The sequence below is a fragment of the Sarcophilus harrisii genome, chromosome 3, assembly GCF_902635505.1.
Source record: "Sarcophilus harrisii chromosome 3, mSarHar1.11, whole genome shotgun sequence".
NCBI classification, from domain to species: domain Eukaryota; kingdom Metazoa; phylum Chordata; class Mammalia; order Dasyuromorphia; family Dasyuridae; genus Sarcophilus; species Sarcophilus harrisii.
Window position 1 is genome coordinate 135,404,174 of NC_045428.1, and position 20,910 is coordinate 135,425,083.

The 20,910-nt window shown below is 32.4% G+C and overlaps 1 long non-coding RNA gene across 1 annotated transcript; it reads left to right on the forward strand.

Moving 5' to 3' along the window:
- The first annotated feature begins 243 nt into the window (after positions 1-243).
- On the forward strand, positions 244-20,601 carry LOC116422269. Its single transcript, XR_004232837.1, has 4 exons — positions 244-555; positions 8,621-8,678; positions 13,807-13,902; positions 20,486-20,601. It is a non-coding gene; the product is annotated as an uncharacterized LOC116422269 (long non-coding RNA).
- The last annotated feature ends 309 nt before the right edge of the window (positions 20,602-20,910 follow it).

Sequence of the window (20,910 nt, forward strand, 5' to 3'; positions counted from 1 at the left end):
TTCCTACTACCCTTACATAACCAAAGCAACATTGTGCATGATCTAAGTATACATTGTGCATGCAGGACCACATAAACAACTTGCTATTGCATGTAGATGACTCTTTGAAACTTGGTATCACTCTGCTTCAAGTACAACACAGGTTTACCATCCACTGACTTCTCAGGAAGGCCAAGAGCCCCGAGGGGAAATGGGGAGTCACAGCAGACATTCTCAGCAGGTTCCTTCTGGGCTAAAGGGTCTTATATCTCTCCAAGAATTCCTCATTCTCTGTGGACCTCTACACTGAGTAAGTGTGAAAAAATTATTTTGGCAGAACTTCTATTGTGACAGCACAAAACTGACATGATACATGGCTATATTGTCATAGCAACATTCTAAATTGACTACTAAGCTGGTAGGAGAAGACAAGTTGGGTTGCACAATACATTATTAAAAGGACTACCCACACCATCCATATTATTAATGTTAGCCTTGACAAGAATAGTGAGATAACTTTTTGTGAATTTAATTTGGTATACCAGCTGACTCAATGTGGCATGCCAATTGTACTAGGTAAGTTTATAGGAATGTGTATATGTCTCTATTTATAAGCTATCTAGTTTATAATTAAATAGTTTAACATAGGAAGATGAAAATTATCGGGACTTCCAGAATGAACATTCTGTATAACCATTAAAAAGAGTCCATTCCTCAGTGCAAGTTTAAGACATGATTGCTTAGGCGTAGACCTTTGGGCATAGATCAAAGTTATTCTCCAGAATATTTGGATCAGTTTACAACTTCACTACCAGCACATTACTATTCTAGTTTTCTCACATACTCTCCAACATTTATCATCATTTTAGCATGTCTGTCATTTTAGCCAGTCTGATAGGTGTGATAGCTCAAGAGTTGTTTTAATTTTCATTTCTCTAAGCAATAGTGATTTAGCATCTTTTATATGATTGTCCTGTTCATAACCTTTGACCATTTATCATTTCTAGAATAACTTGTATTCTTAGAATTTGACTGAGTTTTTTATAATTTTAGAAATGAGGCCTTTATCAGAAAATTGTTTCCTAGGTTTCTACTTCCCTATAATCTTGGCTGCATTGGTTTTGTTTGTGCAAAAACTTTTTAACTCATTGAAGTCAAAATTATCCATTTTGCATTTCATAAATTCTTGTTTTGTTATAAATCCCTTCCTTGTCCAAAGATTTAATAGTTAAGGTCTCCCTTACTCACCTAAATTGCTTTTGGTATCATTGTTCATATTTAAATTATGAACCTATTTTGACATTCTTTTAGTACAAGGTATAAGATGTTGGTCTATGCCTAGTTTCTACTATTTACAGTTTTCCCAGAAGTTTGTCAAATAGTGAATTCTTCTTCCAGAATCTGAGCCTTTGGGTTTATCAAACAATAGAATATTATAGTTATTGGGTAGTGGGTCTTGTGGTAAAATGTCATTTTTGAACAATTGTACATTAATACAGTTGTCCTGAAACTAACTTGGTATTTATTATTGTAAATCAAAAATTCTCTAGAAAAGGAGCATCAATTCAGATTTAAGATAATTTGAGTTATGACAAAATAAAGATTTTAGCATTTTGTTGAATACTATGAATGTTGTTATGAAAAAAAAAAGAGCCATCAGAATGCTGGGAACTCAATGGTGTTAGTGTCTGTCATTCCTGGAAGCAATTCTCAAGAAATTTCTTTGGACTACAATAAAGAAGATCAACACTCTCTGTGTGTGTATGTGTGTACATGTGTGCACATTTGTATTTGTGTGTTTCTGAGTGTAGCCTAAAATAATACGCTATTAAAAAGCACCCTACTATTTAGCAAAAGACTTTCATAAGTGAGAATAAAGTTCAAATACCAGACTGCCAAGCAAAGTAAGATAAACCAAATGTATTTTGAATTCAAAGTAAAAATAAAGCAAAAGGAAAACATCCATATTTACAACAAAACATCAATAATTTTAAATGTTAATAACAATGCTGACTCATAGCTTTGAAAAAATATGAAAGAATCATAGTTATGAAAGTTTATTCAACCTTTTTTTTTTCTTTTTTTTTTTTTTTTTTTAATTTAATACCTTTTATTTAAAAAGGAAAAAATGGTTAAAACTTTACACATTAAAACAAAATTTATAACCTTGTTAATTTTTACCTACCCCCAAAACCCCTCCTTTTAAAACAATAACCAATAGTTTAAATTTTATAAAACTTAATACAACATAAGAAATGCCAAAAATTTAAATTTTTGTGTAAAAAAGAATAAGATCTTGAAATTATTTCAATTCATAAAACAAGAAATGGGTTTATGCATAAATGGGATTGGGAAATTTCCCAAAAGAATTGGGTTTAGGTCATTTCAAGAGCTTTTGGGTATAGCCTGGTCATTTTATGGCTCCAATTAAATTGATTTGGTTGATTCTTTTTAATGGCCTATCCATTTCAAATTCATTTCTTGTATTAAGAGGAGTTTTAGTTGGTCTAGGTCCTCTCTTTCTTCTTTTAATTTTAGGCCTTTTAAAATTTTGGGTAATTTACAGACATTAAAATTCCAAATTTTTTCCAATTTTTTCACCACTCCCTAAATGGAATCCATAGTTTAGTTTTCTAGATACACAAAAGGGCTGCCAAAACATTGTTTGCACAAAGGTCCTTTCTTTTTGTAAATTCTTTGGGAAATCAAAAATGCTGGATAAAAGGGATTGGTTTGTAATTTTTAGATATTCAAATTCTCTGGTTGGGTTAGTTCAAACTCCCAAAATTTGATTGTCTTTTTCAATCCCCTTCCACAATTCATCATTAGTATTTTGTTATTTAAATCTCGGTTGTATTTACTTAGATTGTTCTTAATTTGGCCTTTCTGAAATAATCCTTTGGTCTTTCATTACAGAAATAATTTCCAAATTTTCTTCCACTTTATTCCCTTTCCAATATATCCTTTACCATTTTCCAATTAAAAATGGCTTATTTAAATTAAGGTTATTCCCTTCTTTTAATTTTTTGGGAATAACCATAGAACCTTTGGACGAAAATATTTTCTTTGGCTTTCCAAACTTCTCCATTAGTTTTGTTTACCAAAACTTTTCCCAGTTTTAATTAACAAAATTTTTCCTATTTGGAATCAATGTGTGATTCTTAAGTTTCTTAGCTTTTGTTAATAAGACCTTCCCTTCCAAGGCTGAGAGTAAATTTTTTCCTCTAATTTTTTGTTTCATTCCTTTAATTTTCAGGAGAACCATTTTAAACTTATCTGATTTTAATCGGGTTAATATGGGTCATGTTAGTTTTGCCATATTGTTTCTTTTCCATAATTTTTTATCAAACGTAGTTCTTATCCCAAAGCTGGGATCTTTGGGTTTGTCAAAGACTAGGTTGCTATATTTTTGACTGTTTTTCCCTTGAACTAATCTATTCCACTGATCAACAATCTATTCCTTAGCCAATACCAAATAGTTTTGGTAACTGCTGCCATTAATTTACAATCTGTCAGCTAAGCCACCATCATTTTATTTTTTTCATTAATTCCCTTGAAATTCTTGACCTTTTGTTTTTCCATTGAACTTTGTTGTTGTTTTCCTAGGTCATTAAAATAGTTTTTTGGGAGTCTGATTGGTAGGCGCTAAATAAATAGATTAGTTTAGGTATTGTCATCTTTATTATATTTGCTCGCCCTATCCAGGCATTTAATATTTTCAATTGGTTAGATCAGACTTAATTTGTGTGAAAAGTGGTCTGTAATTTTTGTATAAAGTTTCTGATTTTCCCTTGGCAGATATATTCCTAAATATTTTATATTATCAGTAGTTACTTTTAAATGGAATTTCTCTTTGTAACTCTGACTGTTGCATTTTGTTAGTGATATATAAAATGCTGATGACTTATTGGGTTTATTTTATAACCAGCAACTTTGCTAAAGTTGTTGATTATTTCTAATAACTTTTAGCAGAATCTCTGGGGTTCTCTAAATATACCATCATGTCATCGGCAAAGAGTGATAATTTTTCCTCATTGCCTATTCTTATTCCTTTAATCTCTTTCTCAGCTCTTATTGCTATAGCTAGCGTTTCTAATACAATATTAAATAGTAACGGTGATAGTGGGCAACCTTGTTTCCTCCAGATCTTATTGGAATGGTTGCAGTTTGTCTCCATTACATATGATGCTTACTGATGGTTTTAAATAGATGCTGCTGATTATTTTAAGGAAAAGTCCATTTTATTCCTATACTCTCAAATGTTTTAATAGGAATGGATGTTGGATTTTATCAAATGCTTTTCTGCATCTATTGAGATGATCATATGGTTTTTGTTAATTTGGTTATTAACATGGCCAATTATATTGATAGTTTTCCTAATATTGAACCAGCCCTGCATCCTGGTATAAATCCTACTTGATCATAGTGTATTATCTTGGAGATGATTTTCTGTAGTCTTATGCTAATATCTTATTTAAGATTTTAGCATCCAATATTCATTAGGAGAATTGGTCTATAATTTTCTTTCTCTGTTTTCAACTTACCTGGTTTAGGTATCAATACCATGCCTGTGTCATAGAAGGAATTTGGTAGGACTCCTTCATTCCCTATTTTATCAAATAATTTATATAGCATTAGAGCCAATTGTTCTTTAAATGTTTGGTAAAATTCACATGTAAATCCATCTGGTTCTGGGATTTTTCTTAGGGAGTTGTTTAATTGCCTGTTCTTTTCTTTTTCTGAAATGGGACTATTCAACAATTTACTTCCTCCTCTGTTAGTCTCAGTCTATATTTTTTGGAGGTATCATCCATTTCACTTAGGTTATCAAATTTATTGGCATAAAGTTGAGCAAAATAACTCCTATTATTTCTCTAATTTCCTCTTCATTGGTGGAAAGTTCTCCCTTTTCATTTTAAGACTACTATTTCATTTTCCTCCCTCCTTTTTCTAATCAGATTTACCAAAGGCTTATCTATTTTATTGGCTTTTTCATAGAACCAACTCTCAGTTTTATTAATTAGTTCAATAGATTTTTTACTTTCAATATTTTAATTTCTCCTTTTAATTTTAGAATTTCCAATTTAGTATTTGATTGGGGTTTTTAATTTGGTCTTTTTTTTTAGATTTTTAGTTGCAAGCCCAATTCATTGATCTTTCTTTCTCTGTTTTATTCAAGTAAGCCTCTAAGGATATAAAATTCCCTCTTATTACCGCTTTGGCTGCATCCCACAAATTTTGGTATGATGTCTCATCATTGTCATTATCTTAGTGAAATTATTAATTGTATCTATAATTTGCTGCTTCACCCAATCATTCTTTAAGATGAGATTGTTTAGTTTCCAATTACTTTTTGGTCTATTTCCCCTAATTTTTTGTTGAATGGTTTTTATTGCATCATGATCTGAAAAGCATTTACTATTTCTGCTTTCTTGCATTTAATTTTGAGGTCTTTATGTCCTAATATATGGTCAATTTTTGAATAGGTTCCATGAACTGCTGAAAAGAAAATATATTCCCTTCTATCTCCATTCAATTTTCTCCAAAGATCCAACATACCTAATTTTTCTAATATTCTATTTACTTCTTTAATTTCTTTCTTATTTTTTGTGGTTTGATTTGTCTAATTCTGAGAGTGCAAGGTTGAGATCTCCTACTATTACAGTTTTGTTGTCTATTTCTTCTTGCAACTCTCTTAAACTTCTCCTTTAGGAAGCTGAGTGCCATACCACTTGGTGCATATATGTTTAATATTGATATTGCTTCGTTGTTTATGCTACCCTTTAGCAGGATGTAGTTTCCTTCCTTATCTCTTTTAATTAGATCAATTTTTTACTTTTGCTTGATCTGAGATAAGGATGGCTACCCCTTTTTTGACTCACCAAAGCATAATGATTTTGCTCCAGCCTTTACCTTTACTCTATATGTTCCCCTCTTTTAAATGTGTTTCTTGTAAACAACATATTGTAGGGTTCTGACTTTGATCCAGTCTGCTATCTGCCTCCTCTTTATGGGAGTTCATCCCATTCCATTTACAGTTAAATTACTAAATCTGTATTTCCTGCCATCCTAATAACCCCCAGATTGTGCTTTACTTATTCTTGCCTCCCCAACCCTCTTTCCCTTTTAAACTTATGTACCCCTCTTGTATCACGATACTTATCCTCTTTATAATCCCTCCCTCCCCCTTTGTCTTTCCCCCTTTTTATTACTCTTTTCTTTTCCTTTTCCTCTCCCCGTTTTTAATGAGGCGAGAGAATTTTCTAAAACAAATGTCAATTATTTTTCTTTGAGCCAACCGTGAGGTAAGATTCACACATGTTCCTCCCCCTCTAAATTCCCTCCAGATATGATAAGTTCCTTAGCCTCTTTGTGGGATGTGGTTTCCCTCTTTTATCCCTCCTTCCCACCTTATTCTGCCATCATCCCTTTTCCATATCTACTTTTTTATGTTATTTACAATCAAATTTTACATTATTTTTTGTATATCCACAACAGAAATACAATTCTCAAGATTTATTTTTACCTTTTCTGCATCTCTTGAGTTCTATTTGGAGATCAAATTTTTGTTTAATTCTGGTTTTTCTTCAGAAAGAAATGGAATTCATTTGTTTCATTAAATGTCCATCTTCTTCCCTGGAAGAAAATGCTCCAACAGCCTGGTAGTTTATTCTTGGCTGCATCCCAAGTTCTTGTGCCTTTCGAATATCATATTCTAGGCCCTTCTTTCCTTTAATGTAGAGGCAGCCAGATCTTGGGATCCTTATTGTGGCACCTCGTATTTAAATGGTTTTTTTGGCTGCTTTGTAAAATTTTTCCTTAATCTGATAGTTCTGAAATTTGGCCACAATATTCCTTGAGGTTTTATTTTAGGGTCTCTTTCAAAAGGTGTTCGATGAATTCTTCAATGCCTATTTTACCTTCTGATTCTATTACATCTGGGCAGTTCTCTTTGATGATTTCTTGTAAAATAGTATCTAGGCCCTTTTTTTCATCATAGTTTTCGGAAAGTCCAATAATCCTCAGATTATCTCTCCTAGATCTATTTCCAAGTCTGTCTTTTGAAGTAGATAATTCATGGTTTTTCCAGTTTGTCATTTTTGTTTTTGTTGACTGATTCTTGCTGTCTCAATGCATCATTAGTTTCAATTTGTTCAGTTCTAATTTTAAAGATTATTTTCTTCATTAGCTTTTTTTTACTTCTTTCTGTATATGTCCAATTGAGTTTTGAATGTATTGTTTTGGTGTGTGGAATTTTCCATTTCACTAATTTTTTTTTTAGTGAATTATTTTCTTTTCCAATTCACAGATCCTACTTTCTTGCGTGTTCTTTGTCTTTTTCCAGTTCCGGATCCTCTTTCTAGTGAATTCTTTATTTTTCAATTCACAATTCTTACTTCCTGTGATTTTTTTATTTTTCCAATTCCCATTTGCACTTCCTGGGAATTTTTAACTTTTCCAATTCGTATTTCAGGAAGTTGTTGCTCTCTTGTAAAGGCTTCTCTTCCTTTTCCCCATTTATCTTCCTAACTCTCTTTTGAGACTTTTAATGGTTCTTCTATGAGAGCATTACGTAAAGGAGGACAGTCTGATGCATTTTTGCTGTTTGGGGTCTCTTCAGGTTTGCTGACCTGCTCTTTTTCTGCATAGAAGCTGTGATTGTTCTTTTCATCTTTTATTCATGTTTTAAAGCCTTTAGGGTAGGTCTCCCTAGGCGGGGTTACCAGCTTCCTCTGCAGAGCAGGGAAATATTTAAACCGATTTCCGGCTCCGAGGTATGGGGTGCTCTGGTGAGGTTTTCCCTTCCCCAACAGGAAGTGGATTCAGCACTTCGAGCTATCAAACGGCTTAGTAGGGCTGAGTGGAATTGCGATTGCCTTCGGCTAGAGACTAAGTGGTGAAAGTGTCACTGCCCCAGGCCGGAGCCTCTTGTGGGACTGTGATTATTAGCAGCTGAGTGCAGACTGCAGACCGCCAGGAACTCTGACCCAGTGTCTCTGCCCAATGCAAATCGGCCCTGGAAAAGCTCTATGGCCCCAAGCCGAGCTCCCCACTGCGCAGATTGGAGGCTAACCCGGGCTGCGTCCTCCTGCCGTGCAGGATCACAACTGCCCCAAGGAAAAGCCCTTACTGCGGGTTGGGGCTGCGCGCTTGTGCTGAGATCTGTGCCTTCACCCTCTGTTTGAGACTCTCCTTGGAACCTAATTTCTCTCCCCGTCTGCGCCAATCTCCCCCCTGGCCCCGGAACCAACCTTTTTTGGCGAGACTGCAGATTTTCTTCGGCCGGTGAGTTGTTCTACTTCTTATCTTTACAATTGTAGCAGTCAAGACTATTTTTGAGGCTCGATATAATATTGATAAAGAGGGTAAGAGAAGAGCTTAGAAAGTCGCGTGTGTCTTCTCCGCCATCTTGGCTCCGCCCCTGGTCTAGAGTCTCTTAATGTTCCCCTGTATTCATTTTTAGCAAGGAGATAAATGCTTACCTAATTTCATGAGTAAATTTTAATATTTCTAAGGGAAATTAGCAGGTTAGATCCTATTGGCTGTATCTTCTAGCAATGATTAGTGAAATGTTTCATTTGTTCTTCAGATTTTAATTCACAAAAATGACTTTTTTCTTTTGTTTTCATTTTAATTTCAGATGCAGTTAAGAAATCATTGTAGCACAGAACAGAAATATTGTTTGCAAAATGAGTGAGGTAAAATTATGGAGAAATATATTGAATGTCTTATAGTTTATGGACACATAATTTTAAACAGTTATTATAACATGGTCATCAATAGAAAATCACTAATGCTTCAAAAACATTGATTAAAATTACTTCACTTTGACCAATTTGGGCAAGATTTCTTATACTAAAGATATAACCAGGTATCATATACAACAAATTAACGTGCTTTTAGTGTGCTTTTGGAAGCACAAAGGTCTGTTATTATTCATTCTTATTAATCATACTTATTTTAAACTGATCAAGAAATATAAATTCTAACTTTCAGTGATGGAATCAATATGATGGAATAGAGAAAGTGTTTAGCTGAGCCCTCTCAAAGTTCCCCTCCAAACACCTTTAAGATAATACTTCAAATTGAATTCTTAAAGGAAAGGGTCAGTAAAACAAATCAATGAGATTTTCTTCCAGCCCAAGACAATACAGAAGGTCATAAGGAAAGTTGTTCATATATCTTTATACCATAGGAAAAAATAGCGAATGATGGAATTCACCAGTCACAAAAGAAAGAGATCACAAAATGAAAAGGCCCAGAAATATTATGGCTGAATTCAAAAGCTTTCTGGTCAAAGGAAAAAAAAAATGCTTCAAGAAACCAGAAAGAAATGATTCAAATTCTGTAGAGCCAGGAGCAGTCTCTTGCAAGATTTAGCAGCTACCACATTAAAAAAGTGGAGGTAATGAAATATGATATGCCAGAAGGCAAAAGAGCTATAATTCCAACCAAAATTATCTAAACAATAAAACTAAGTATAATCCTTCAAGAGAAAAAAAAAGGATATTTAATGAAATAGAGGAATTTCAAGTAGTCTTGATGAAAAGACCAGAGCTGACTAGAAAATTTGACTTTCAAATATAAGGGTAAAGATTATGAAAAATAAATATGAAGTCAATAAGAACAAATTGTTTATATTTCTATATTTGATAATAATACATATATCTTCTTTGTATTTTATCTTTATTAGGATAATTAAAATAATTCTAAACAGAAAGAAGGTATGGCAGTAGGTAGATTATGTTGGAATGGTATAAAAAAATTGGTAAGTGAAAAAGATATAGGGGAGATATAGGGGGACAGAGAAGGAAGAATGAGGAAAATTATCTCATATAGAAGAGATTCACAAAGAAGGACTTTTATAGTAAACATATATATATACACACATTGAGAGAGACAAAGAAAAACAGAAACAGAGACAGAGAGACAGAAAGAGAGAGAGAGAGAGGCAGAGACAGACAGACAGAAAGAGAGAGACAGAGAGATACATAGAGTGAAAATAATGGATTGGAGAAAAATCAATTAAAGTCTAACAAGTAGATGCAGCAGTCATGATCTCAGAGAAAACAAAAAGAGGACTAATTAAAAGATTAATCAAGGAAACTATATCAGCAGAGTTAACCACAAAAACAACAAAAATAATTTGGTTATATAATAGATAAAGAAGGCTTTAACACAATGCAATAATCCATTCCTTATAAAAACACTGGAAAACACAAAAATAAATGGATCCCCTTTTAAAATCTTTAATTTAATTTTTGATTTCCCTCAATTACATGTGGAAACAATTTTAACATTTTCATATTCCCTGACTTCCTCACTACCCCTTTCCTCCCCTGCCCCATTAAGAAAGTAGGCGTATTTCCATGTTAGTCATGTTGTAAAAGAAAACCCAGACCAATTTTTTTTAAGCACAGAAAAAGTATGCTTTGATCAATATTCAGACTCTATTGGTTCTTTTTCAAGAGATGGATAACAGTTTTCATCATAAATCCTTAAGAATATTGCATCATTGCATTTCTGAGAATAGCCTAGTTGCTCACAGTTGATCATTATACATTATTGCTGTAATTATATACCATGTTTTCCTGGTTCTGCTCATTTGACTTTGCATCAATCCATCCATGTAAGTCTTTTCAAATTTTTCTGATAGAACCACGCTTGTAATTTCTTACAGCACAATAGCATTCCACCTTAATATGCAACAATTTATTCAAACATCCCTCAAGTAATAGATTCTCCTCAATTTCCAATTTTTTGCCACCACTAAAATAGCAGGGCTTAGTTCCAAATCCCTGTCCAGAATGGTTAAATCAGCATGCAACTTTACCAGTAGTGTATTAATATCTCAAATTTCCCACATCCTCTCCAATATTTTCTTTTCAATCATAAGCTATTCTATCTAATAGGTGTAGAGTACTCACTCAGAGTTGTTTTAATTTGCATTTCTCTAATTAATGGTCATTTAGATTATTTTTTTTTCATATGGCTATAGATAGCTTTGATTTCTTCTAAAAGCTGCCTTTTCATATCCTTTGATTAGTTCTCAACTAAGGAAATACTTTTATTTCTAAATATTTGACTCCAATCTCCATGTATTTGAGAAAGCAGGTTTTTATCAGAAATTTGATGTAATTTTCCCTCTGTCCCTCCTCTCTCTCTCTTTTTTTCATATATCTATCTATCTATCTATATGTTCTCAATATTTACTCCCCCCAATCTACCATCACTTCTATCAGTTTTCCCCTATTTTCTCCATTCCCCCCTCCTATTTTACTGTATTATAGGATATATTTTTACACAACTGACTTTGTTCTTCACTGTGATATTCTGGTTTGGTTTTCTGGAGGTCTTTGAAGCAGCATTGCTTTAGCAGATTAATCATCACGAGAATAGCCAGGTGTTAAAAGCCCAAATCCTTTCTTATCTCCTTTAAAATCTAGTTTCCTTGCCTATGGCCCAGGCTAGCTTTTTTAGAGGCCTTCTGGAGTCTAGGTTTCAGTAGAGAAATTTCAAGTTATCCCCACACTTCCCATCTTTTCCTTTAACATAAAAGCTCTTTTGTGCCTTTTTTTATGCCAGATAATTTACATCCTTATACTGCTTCTTTTCCCTTTCTCCAAGTGCATTCCTTTTTCTTATCCCTTCATTTAAAAAAAATCATTCCATATTTGTCACACCCATGCCTTCTTTCTATATAAACTCCATCTAATTGCCTTAATAAAAAAAAGTTTATGAGGTACAATTATAAATTTCTCATGTAAGAATTTAAATAGTTTAACTTTGTTGAGTTTCTTACGATTATTTTTTGTGTTTAGCTTTTTATGCTCCTTTTCAATCTTATATTTCAAAGGCAAGTTTTCTATTAATCTCTAGTGGTGATTAATGGACTATATTAGGACAATACATGGCAATGAATTACTATGGTAATCTAATATTTGGTAAACCCAACTATCTAAGCTTTGGGGGTAACAACTCATCATTGAAAAAACATGCTGGGAAAACAGGAAATAACTTTGCATAAATGAGACATAAACCAACACCTCACACTATACAAAAATAAGATCAAAATGGATGAATTATTTAGAAATAAAGAGTGGTGATAAAACAAAATTAGAAAACCCTTCCTTTTAGTTTCATGGAGAAGTGAAGAATTTGAGAACAAGCAAGATATAGTGAATATTATAAGTAAAACAAATTATTTTGAGTACATTGTATTAAAAGGCTTTTTTAAACAAACAAAACAAAAATAGAATTAAAAACTAATATACCAAAAATTAGGAGGAAAACAGAACTCTAGGAAAAATTTTGCATAAATTTTCTCTGAGAAAGTTCTCATTACTTAAATATAAAGGAAAAGATACATAGTTATCGATAGGTAGGTAGGTAGATGGATGGATGGATGGATTCATTCCTCAATTGATAAAAGGTCAAAGGATGTGGAGAAATCAAAACTATCAATATTCAAATTAAAAAATGCTCAAAATCACAATTAGTTAAATACACATTTAAAAAAAAAAACTAACATACTACTTCATATCTATCATATTGTCTAACATGACAGAAAAAGAAAATGATAAATAATAAAGAGAGTTTTAAAAAATTGGTCTACTAATTCATATTCATGGAGTTATAAACTAATCCAACCATTCTGTTCCTTTTTTTTTTTTTTTTTTTTTTTTTTTGGTCAAGCAATCAGTATTAAGTGACTTGTCCAAGATTACACAACTTGTAAGTGCTAAGTCTCTGAGACACATTTGAAGTCAGTTCTTGTTAATCCAGGCCTGGTACTCTGTCCACTGTACCATATAGCTGCCCCTAAATTGAACCAGTTTTTTTAGGGAAATTGAAACTAGGCCCAAAGAACTTTAAAACTCTTTGTAGCCCTTGATCCAACAAAACCACTACTAATTTTTTTTTTAAAGTTTAAAAGAAAAACAAACAACAACAACAACAAAAAGATTGGGGGTCCCTATTTATACAGCAAGGTTATAGTAATTACTTTTATTGTAGTAAAGAATTGAGAAGTGAGGGGATGCCCATAAATTAGTGTATATCTAAACAAGTTGATTTTGTTTGTTCATTTCTTTTTGTGATGATTTATTATTGTGCTATATGGAATGACAAGCAGGATGGCTTAAGAAAAATCTGGAAAGACTTAAGAGATGCAAAATAAAGTCAGCAGAATCAGAATAATGTATATAGTAATAGAAATTCCGTAAGGATGATCAACTGTGAAATACTTAGCAGCTCTGCTCAAGATAGTGATACAAGACAATTCCAAAGGACCAATGATGACAGATGCTATCCACCACCAGAGAGAACTGATGAACTCTGAATTAAGAGGGAAGCATATTTTTTACACTTTATTTTTATTGTTTTATTTTGTTTGTGTTTTGTTTTGCAGCATGAATAATATGGAATTATTTTTTGCATGAATTCAATTTGTAACATGAATCTGTGGCAAAAATAATCTGTATCAAATAGTTTTCCTTTTGAAAGATATTTTAGGTATTGGAGAGATAAAAGAGAATTTGGATTTTTAAAAAAATGAATGTTAATTTTTTATATGTAAATAAGATATGTTTAATAAAATAAATAATTTAAAAAGAAATATTTGTCTGGGTGTGGAGTGTTGGTGTGTGTATAGAGGAGGGAGAGACAGAGACAGAGACAGAGAGAGACAGAGAAACAGAGACAGAGACAGAGAGTTTAAAGTATGTGTCCCATAAGTGAGACACTGCCCAAATTCCTAATATTCACAATCTCACTATTGTGTTATTCGTTCCATTCTTCACTGCAATTCTCAATTGCACCCATTAGGTTCATATTGAAGTTCAAGCCTGAAAGAAAAAACAACATTATATCACTGATCCAGCTGGAGCTTTCAAATAAGAATACTTACAAAGCTGCTGCAATGTGAGTTTCCAATTCAGAAAAGAATTTTTATATCATTATGTTATATGTTATGCTTGAAAATAACTGAATAGCAATTTGTAGCATAAATAATATTATATTATTATAATGTGGTGACACTGTTGTGTGAGAAAGAAATAGTATTTATGAAAAGTGAATGAATGTGCATATATGCAAATAAATTCATTCTTTTCAAGTCTATGTAAATTTTAATAATTATCAATAACAAAGCATTTATTAAGTACTTATCATGTATAAGGGGAAAAGGGGAAGACCTTCAGAGTTTCTGGCCCAATAGAAATGATTGCTATTTACATTCACTCTGACTCAATCAAGACCCAAAAATGGCCAAGTGGGGCTTGTCCTGCTACATATTTTTGATCAATCAATGAGACTCAGAGTGTTTTGGTTTAATGCATGGTTCTTAAGAAAGAAGGAAGGAAGGAGGGAAGAAAAGAAGGAAGGAAGAAGGGAAGGAAAAGAGGGAGGAAGGGAGGAAGAGAGGGAGGAAGGGAGGAAAGAAGAAAAGGAAGAAGGAAGGAATAAAAAAAAGGAGGAAGAAAGGGAGGAAGGAAAGAAGGAAAAAAGGGAGGAAGGGAGAGAGGGAAAGAGTGGAGAGAAGGAAGAAAGGAAGGGAGGGAGGAATGAAGGAAAGAAGGAAGAAGGAAAGATTTAAATCCAATTCACTTACACGTCATCACATCACCTCTGTGATGTTATGCTGCACTTTGAGAATGAAGGATAAACAACAACAACCACAACTACAATGCTAGAGGTTGGAAATGCAAAGATAAAAATGAAATAGTTCCTGCCCTTGAGAAGCTTATATTTTCTTGGTAAAAAGGGCATGCATGGTCGAATATATTCATGTATAGATAGAGAGATGGATATGGATATAAAAAAGGTTTATATCTACCTAAGTGTGCATTATAAATATATATATATATATATGTTATATATTTATATGTGTATGTATGTATCTATCTATCTATCTATATCTATACACACATACATATCTATACATATTCACTCTATGAAAAGTTGTAAATGAAGAAAATAAACTAACATTTTGGATTATATTATTAGGATCTGTAAATTTTGATTAAAACCTTGGGTTTGTATGCATATACATCCATATGAATACACAGATATATACATGCATGAATTACATATGTGACAATTATTTGTGTAGAGGAGAAAAGGAAAAACTATATTTGAAGCCAATGCTTGAACTGAATTTTGAAATATCAATAACTTTAGTTTTAGGCATGATAGAAACTATGTTGCATTTTGTGGTGTTTTACTAAAGTTAAAACTAGCTGTATTGGTATAAATGCATTCTTAGTTCAGATATTTTGCCAAGCGACATAATAGCTACTGTAAATATGAAGGGAAATTGTATCCTAAGGTGATTATAATTAACATTCCTATCTCCTTGGAGAAAAAAAAACCACACACACATATACACAACAACAATAGCAGCATCATACAACATTGCTGCATTTAATACTACATGGAAAATCCCTATCAAAATTTCCGAACAAATTATAAATGTTTAAAGCAGAATTAAGATATTTGAAAGCTTAAGAAATACGTAGTGATCACCCTATAGTACATGAACACCCTTCCCATCTCAACCCTTCCTTTTAATATTATGTGTGATAGCTAGGGAAAAGAAAACAGGAGGAAATAAAAAGGTTGTTTTGAGCAGATTTTCATATGGGTGTCTCACAATTCTCTTATTTCACTCACTCAGAATTGTTAGGCCATAGAGGATAAGCTTGTATATATTTTAGAATATGAAAAGAGTTTTCATTCTGCTCTTGCCACAGGAGAAAGGGATGTACATGATATATAGCACACAATGCCGTTCTGCCATTTACATTAAAGTAGCAAACAATTTACATTTATTTTACTTGCTTCAATAAAATGGACATTTGAAAACCACCTTCCTATCTCTATATAGAAATATCTTAATCATCATATTTATGTCATCAGTTCAAAATGTAGGATTCTATTATTATTGCTTCACTATTGTCATTTGGGACTAGAAAATGCATTCTTGGGAATTATACTCTCAATCTCTGTCTTTATCTTTCCCATGTTATTCTGTTAAAAACATATATGAATTGTTTTTGTACTTAAAGGGGAATAAAATAGAGAAAGGATGAAAATTAGAATACTCATGGAATTAATTGTTTTTGTTTGAGGTCTTGGAGCTGGGCTCCACTTCTCATTTCCCTGGGTCAATTGTCTTCTCTTTCTTCTCCTCCTTACCTTCTTTCTTCTTCTTCCTTTCCTTCTTTCTCTTATTCCACCACAGGCAATATTTTTTACTCATAACAATAGAATTAATAGAATTTAAACATTGGAATTCCAAATGGAATTCCAAAAGAGCTTATTTAAACATTTTAGTCACATCCCTGGGCAACTAGGTAGCACAAATAGTTCACTAGTTCTAGAATAAGGAAGGCCTCAAAGGAAGATTTGAGTTCAAATACAGTTTCAGATATTTATTAGTAGTGTGACCCTGGACAAGTTGCTTAACCTTGTTTGCCTCACTTTCCTGATATGTAAAATAAACTGAAGAAAAAAATGGCAAACCCTCCAGTATCTTTGCCAAGAAAATCTTAAATGGGGTGATAAAAATTTGAACATGACTGAAAAACAGCAGATCACATTCATATCACTATATATTTTGTTGGAAAATTTTACATTTTATTAAATTAATCAAACCTCTCACCAGTGATAAAGATTGATGTTTCCATTGGTACTGGTATTTCTGGAATGAAATAGGACTTTCAAGTAATAGTGTGCTAACTTGAAGTAGAAAAACATGGAGCAACTTGCCTAATGTCAGTTTACTTACATGTTTTAATGGCTTCATGACAGTAACCTGGTCACTTTGAAACCTGTGAATAATGATAAAACTTCTTCTTTCTTTCATAAAACATTTCTTATTTCTCTGTGTTCCTTCTCCATCTGTTATCTCCTGAATCCATTTTTGTTTAAGTCTTATGTTGAATTGAAAAGTATGTCCAAAGTCCTTTGGTTAACAGGAGAAATGACAAGGAGTCTTGATATTTTGTGTAACAGATTTGGTATATCTTTAATCAGAACTTCTACAAAGCTAGTAAATTGAAAATCAAATTTCCATTTTAAACCTAATTCTAGTCACTATGCAATTTAGGAAATATGGGAATCATTAATAAATCAATCTCATGCCAAAATAACTCAAAATTATAGAAACAATGAAATTATAGTTAATAAAATATTCTAGTTTTATATCTGATTTCTTGGGACTATAAAATGTGATGACTGAAGAAAACTAAGTGCCTATCCTTTGTTTCCATAAATTGGGCAAGTGATATAAGCCAGGATATTAATACTTTTTTCCCCTCTGATCATTCAGCATGCCTAATAAATGAAATTCCATATTTAACTAAATCAACTCTTTCCACACTGAACACCTTTTCTCCATTCTGAATGTTCTTTACTTGGTAATGGCTGAGTAAATATCTTTCTTCTTAGGTAGATTGTTTGTGTCTCTTTTTGTTCCAGTTTTAAATCCAAAATTTCTTTGACAGGTTAGTCAGCCCTGGCCTATGGAATTACCAATGTTTGCTTTTGTATATATAGCATTTTTTCCTTCCCTTCTTTTTCTTTATTACTTAAAACTTTGAAATAACTGATATCCCTCTCACTGATTCCTGTACCACATAATCAGAAATAGTTCTGACATTAGGCACCTGCATTTTCCAGTTTAATTTAGCATAAGTGAATTTCCGGAATATGTTAATCAAGACATGCAGTAAGGCATAGTAGCTACTGCACTAGCCTCAAGCAATTTTGACATATATTAGCATGTGACTCTGGGGGAAAAAAAAAACAAACAAAAAAATTTAACCTCTTGGCACTCTAGACAACCAATTAAGAAGATAAAGTACAGAATGGCTATTTATATTCTTTGTTAGATATTTGTTCACTAGGAGGTGAACCAAAGAATTAGTTCACCATATCTAAGACTTCATTGGAGTTTTAATTCAATGCCTCATTTGGGAATAGAATTGGTCATTATTCTTGAAGAGTGTCATAGTGCAGATGATCTCTAGAAGATCTTACAAAGAGATATTAATGATGGATTCTTCTCTGTTGTATGAGAACTAATTTCTTAGGTGAGGCAAACACCTTGCCAGATTGGCCACAAAGGGATGAAATTTTAAACACACCAAAATTCAGAACATTGCGTTTTGCTCACTGAGAGCAGCAACAGTTATGAAATTGTAGATTTTCCAGACATTCTAGCTTGTGTCTCTGTGGACTTACATATACAAATCTTGAAGTACATTCCTTTCTCATCTTTACTTCTCAGAATTCTTACTTCCTTAATGATTCAGCTCATTTATCATTTAGTTCCTTTATTTCTTCAGTTATCAATGTTCTTTCTCTGTTCTAAACCTTCTCTTCATTAATGTTTGTAAATGTTGTATTCACAATAGAATGAAAGGTTTTTTTAGAGAAAGAAATGATTATTTTTTGTCTTTGCAAAACTATTGCAATGTCATGAAAATGTCGTGAACATAGTAGTTATTTATTAAAAGTAAATTCAGTTGAATGGAAAATAGAGAAGTTCATCATTTCTTGTGAATTCCCAGGAAATTAACAAATAAGAATCACTAACACATTAAAAATAAACTACAAAATTAAAGGACTAGTTGATATTTAGAACAATTGAAAAACAAAAACTAAATTACTGAACAGTTTTTAAAACAGCTGTTTGATTCTGCTAACAATTCAAGAGAGTACCAATAAATAATTTACATAACTGGCATGAAGACATAATTACATATATAAATACACACATATACCCAGCACTCACCCCCACCATCCACCGAGACATGGTTTAAGAGAATGGTGGGGTATGCTGATAGAGAATTGTGGAATTTCCAGGTCCTTGATTCAGTCACCAGGAATTAAGCAGTGTGGGAAAGGCAAGAACATAGGAAGGAAATTTGTTTGATCAACTTGGTACTAAATAACAAAGACAAAGAAGTATGGTTATGTCTAAAGGTCAGAAGGTTTTACCATAATTGTTTATTTACTGGCCAACACAACATTTCTTTCCAGAACTAATAGCAAGAAAGTATAGAGCCATGACTTGTCCTTTAGCTGCAATTTATCTCCTTCCTTTCAAGTCAGACTGGCTACATCCTGACCAATCACTTTAATTAGGGGGTAAAAAATACCTTTTTGCTATTGCTATCACCTTCATTTTTGTTAATATCCTCTGTCATCAAATATTGCATAGAATAGAGAGTCTGAAGAGGAATTTAAAATATACCTGGAGACTCAGGATTCAGAATTCAGTCTTTGGATAATTTTTTAACAAATTTAGATTAAAGACTTGAGAAAAAATACTAACAGGCTAAAAAATTGAATAATTAGCAAATATGCATATATATATCAAAAAACACACACATATAAGTATATGTGTGTGTGTGTTGTGATATGGGTATATGTGCTTGAGTGTGTGTATATGTTTATAAATATTTCAATAAATTGATTTTAATAAAACCTAAAAAAAATCTAAAGATTCAAATTTTAAGAAGAAAAAAAGTTTATAGTACCACAAACCATCTATGACATAACTAGTTTATATTCTCTTTTATAAAACTTTGATAAAACTCTAACTCTATTAGATTATATTAGATTCTAATTAATATTGAGAAGGCAAAACTAAAAGGAATTGTAGAAAGAATTGTGATGTCTCTAGAGAAAGTCATAAGGAAAATCTTGAGTATGTTTACATGTCTGTATGTATAGGTATGTAGGTGTTGGTAAGAATATATACACACACGTGTATGCATACATACATGCATGTATTGTGAGTGTGCACAGATGAAGTATTAAAAACATTTATAATACATTCATGCATCTCTCTCTCTCTCTCTCTCTCTCTCTCTCTCTCTCCCTCCCTCCCTCCCTCCCTCCCCCTTTTGCCAATATGGGGAAGTTCACAATAAGTTTGTCAAACAAAAAAAAAAATCTGATTAGTGATTAGGGAAAAGTCAGCTATAAGATTTGGTTAATTAAGGGCATTGTGGAGGTAATCTTTTCCTTTTGCTTCTGCCAAATCACAGGGGAGTAAGGAGAGCTCAGAAACAAAAAGAGTTCATATTCTCAAGGGAAGGACTTCAGTGGGAGGCTGAGGGGAAAAGGAACATGAATGCTTTCTTAAATAGAATAGCTCTTAGGGAAAATTTCCAGAGCAAAAGCTGTTCCTCATGCACACTCTGGTGTAATTTCTTTCAATTTTAATTAAGACATACAAAATATTGTGGGACTCGTGGGAAATTGGGAAGTAATTTAAGAAATTAGGCCATGGTCAAAAAATAATGAAATCTGTAAAATATAGTTCCCTACATTAGAAGTATAGTTGTTCATACTAGTTACTTCATCATTTGAAGTGAAAGAATCACTTGAAAACCTTTGAATCTTAGACTAAATGTTGTTTTAATATAAAGAATCAGAATTTAGAGCTAAAGGTTACAATAGATTTAATTTAATCAAATCTTTCATTTCACAGATGAGGAACTGAAGTCTCTACACAGGTAATGCAACTTTAACATTACTCAACCAATTACTTCTGTGACCAACTAACACCACCAAAACAAAACAAAACAAAACAAACAAAAAACCTGCAAACTCTTGTATGAGGTACTGTTTTTTGTTTGTTTGTTTGTTTTTTGTTTTGCTTTGTTTTTTTTTTTAACTTAAAATCTGTATTAAACTTGAAAGTCATATTGGATCATTTTTTTTGCTTTAATCTAAAAGGTATCAGTAAAAAGAGATGGTCTGAATTCTCTTTGCATTCACATTTTCAATTAAAGTCAATTAGTCTGAATAGCATTTGTAGCCATACCTGTTAATAAATAAGGCTAGCACTTTTATCCTACTAATGATTTCTTTATCTTTTCTGCCTCTCTCTCTGTTTCTGTCTCTGTTTAAATT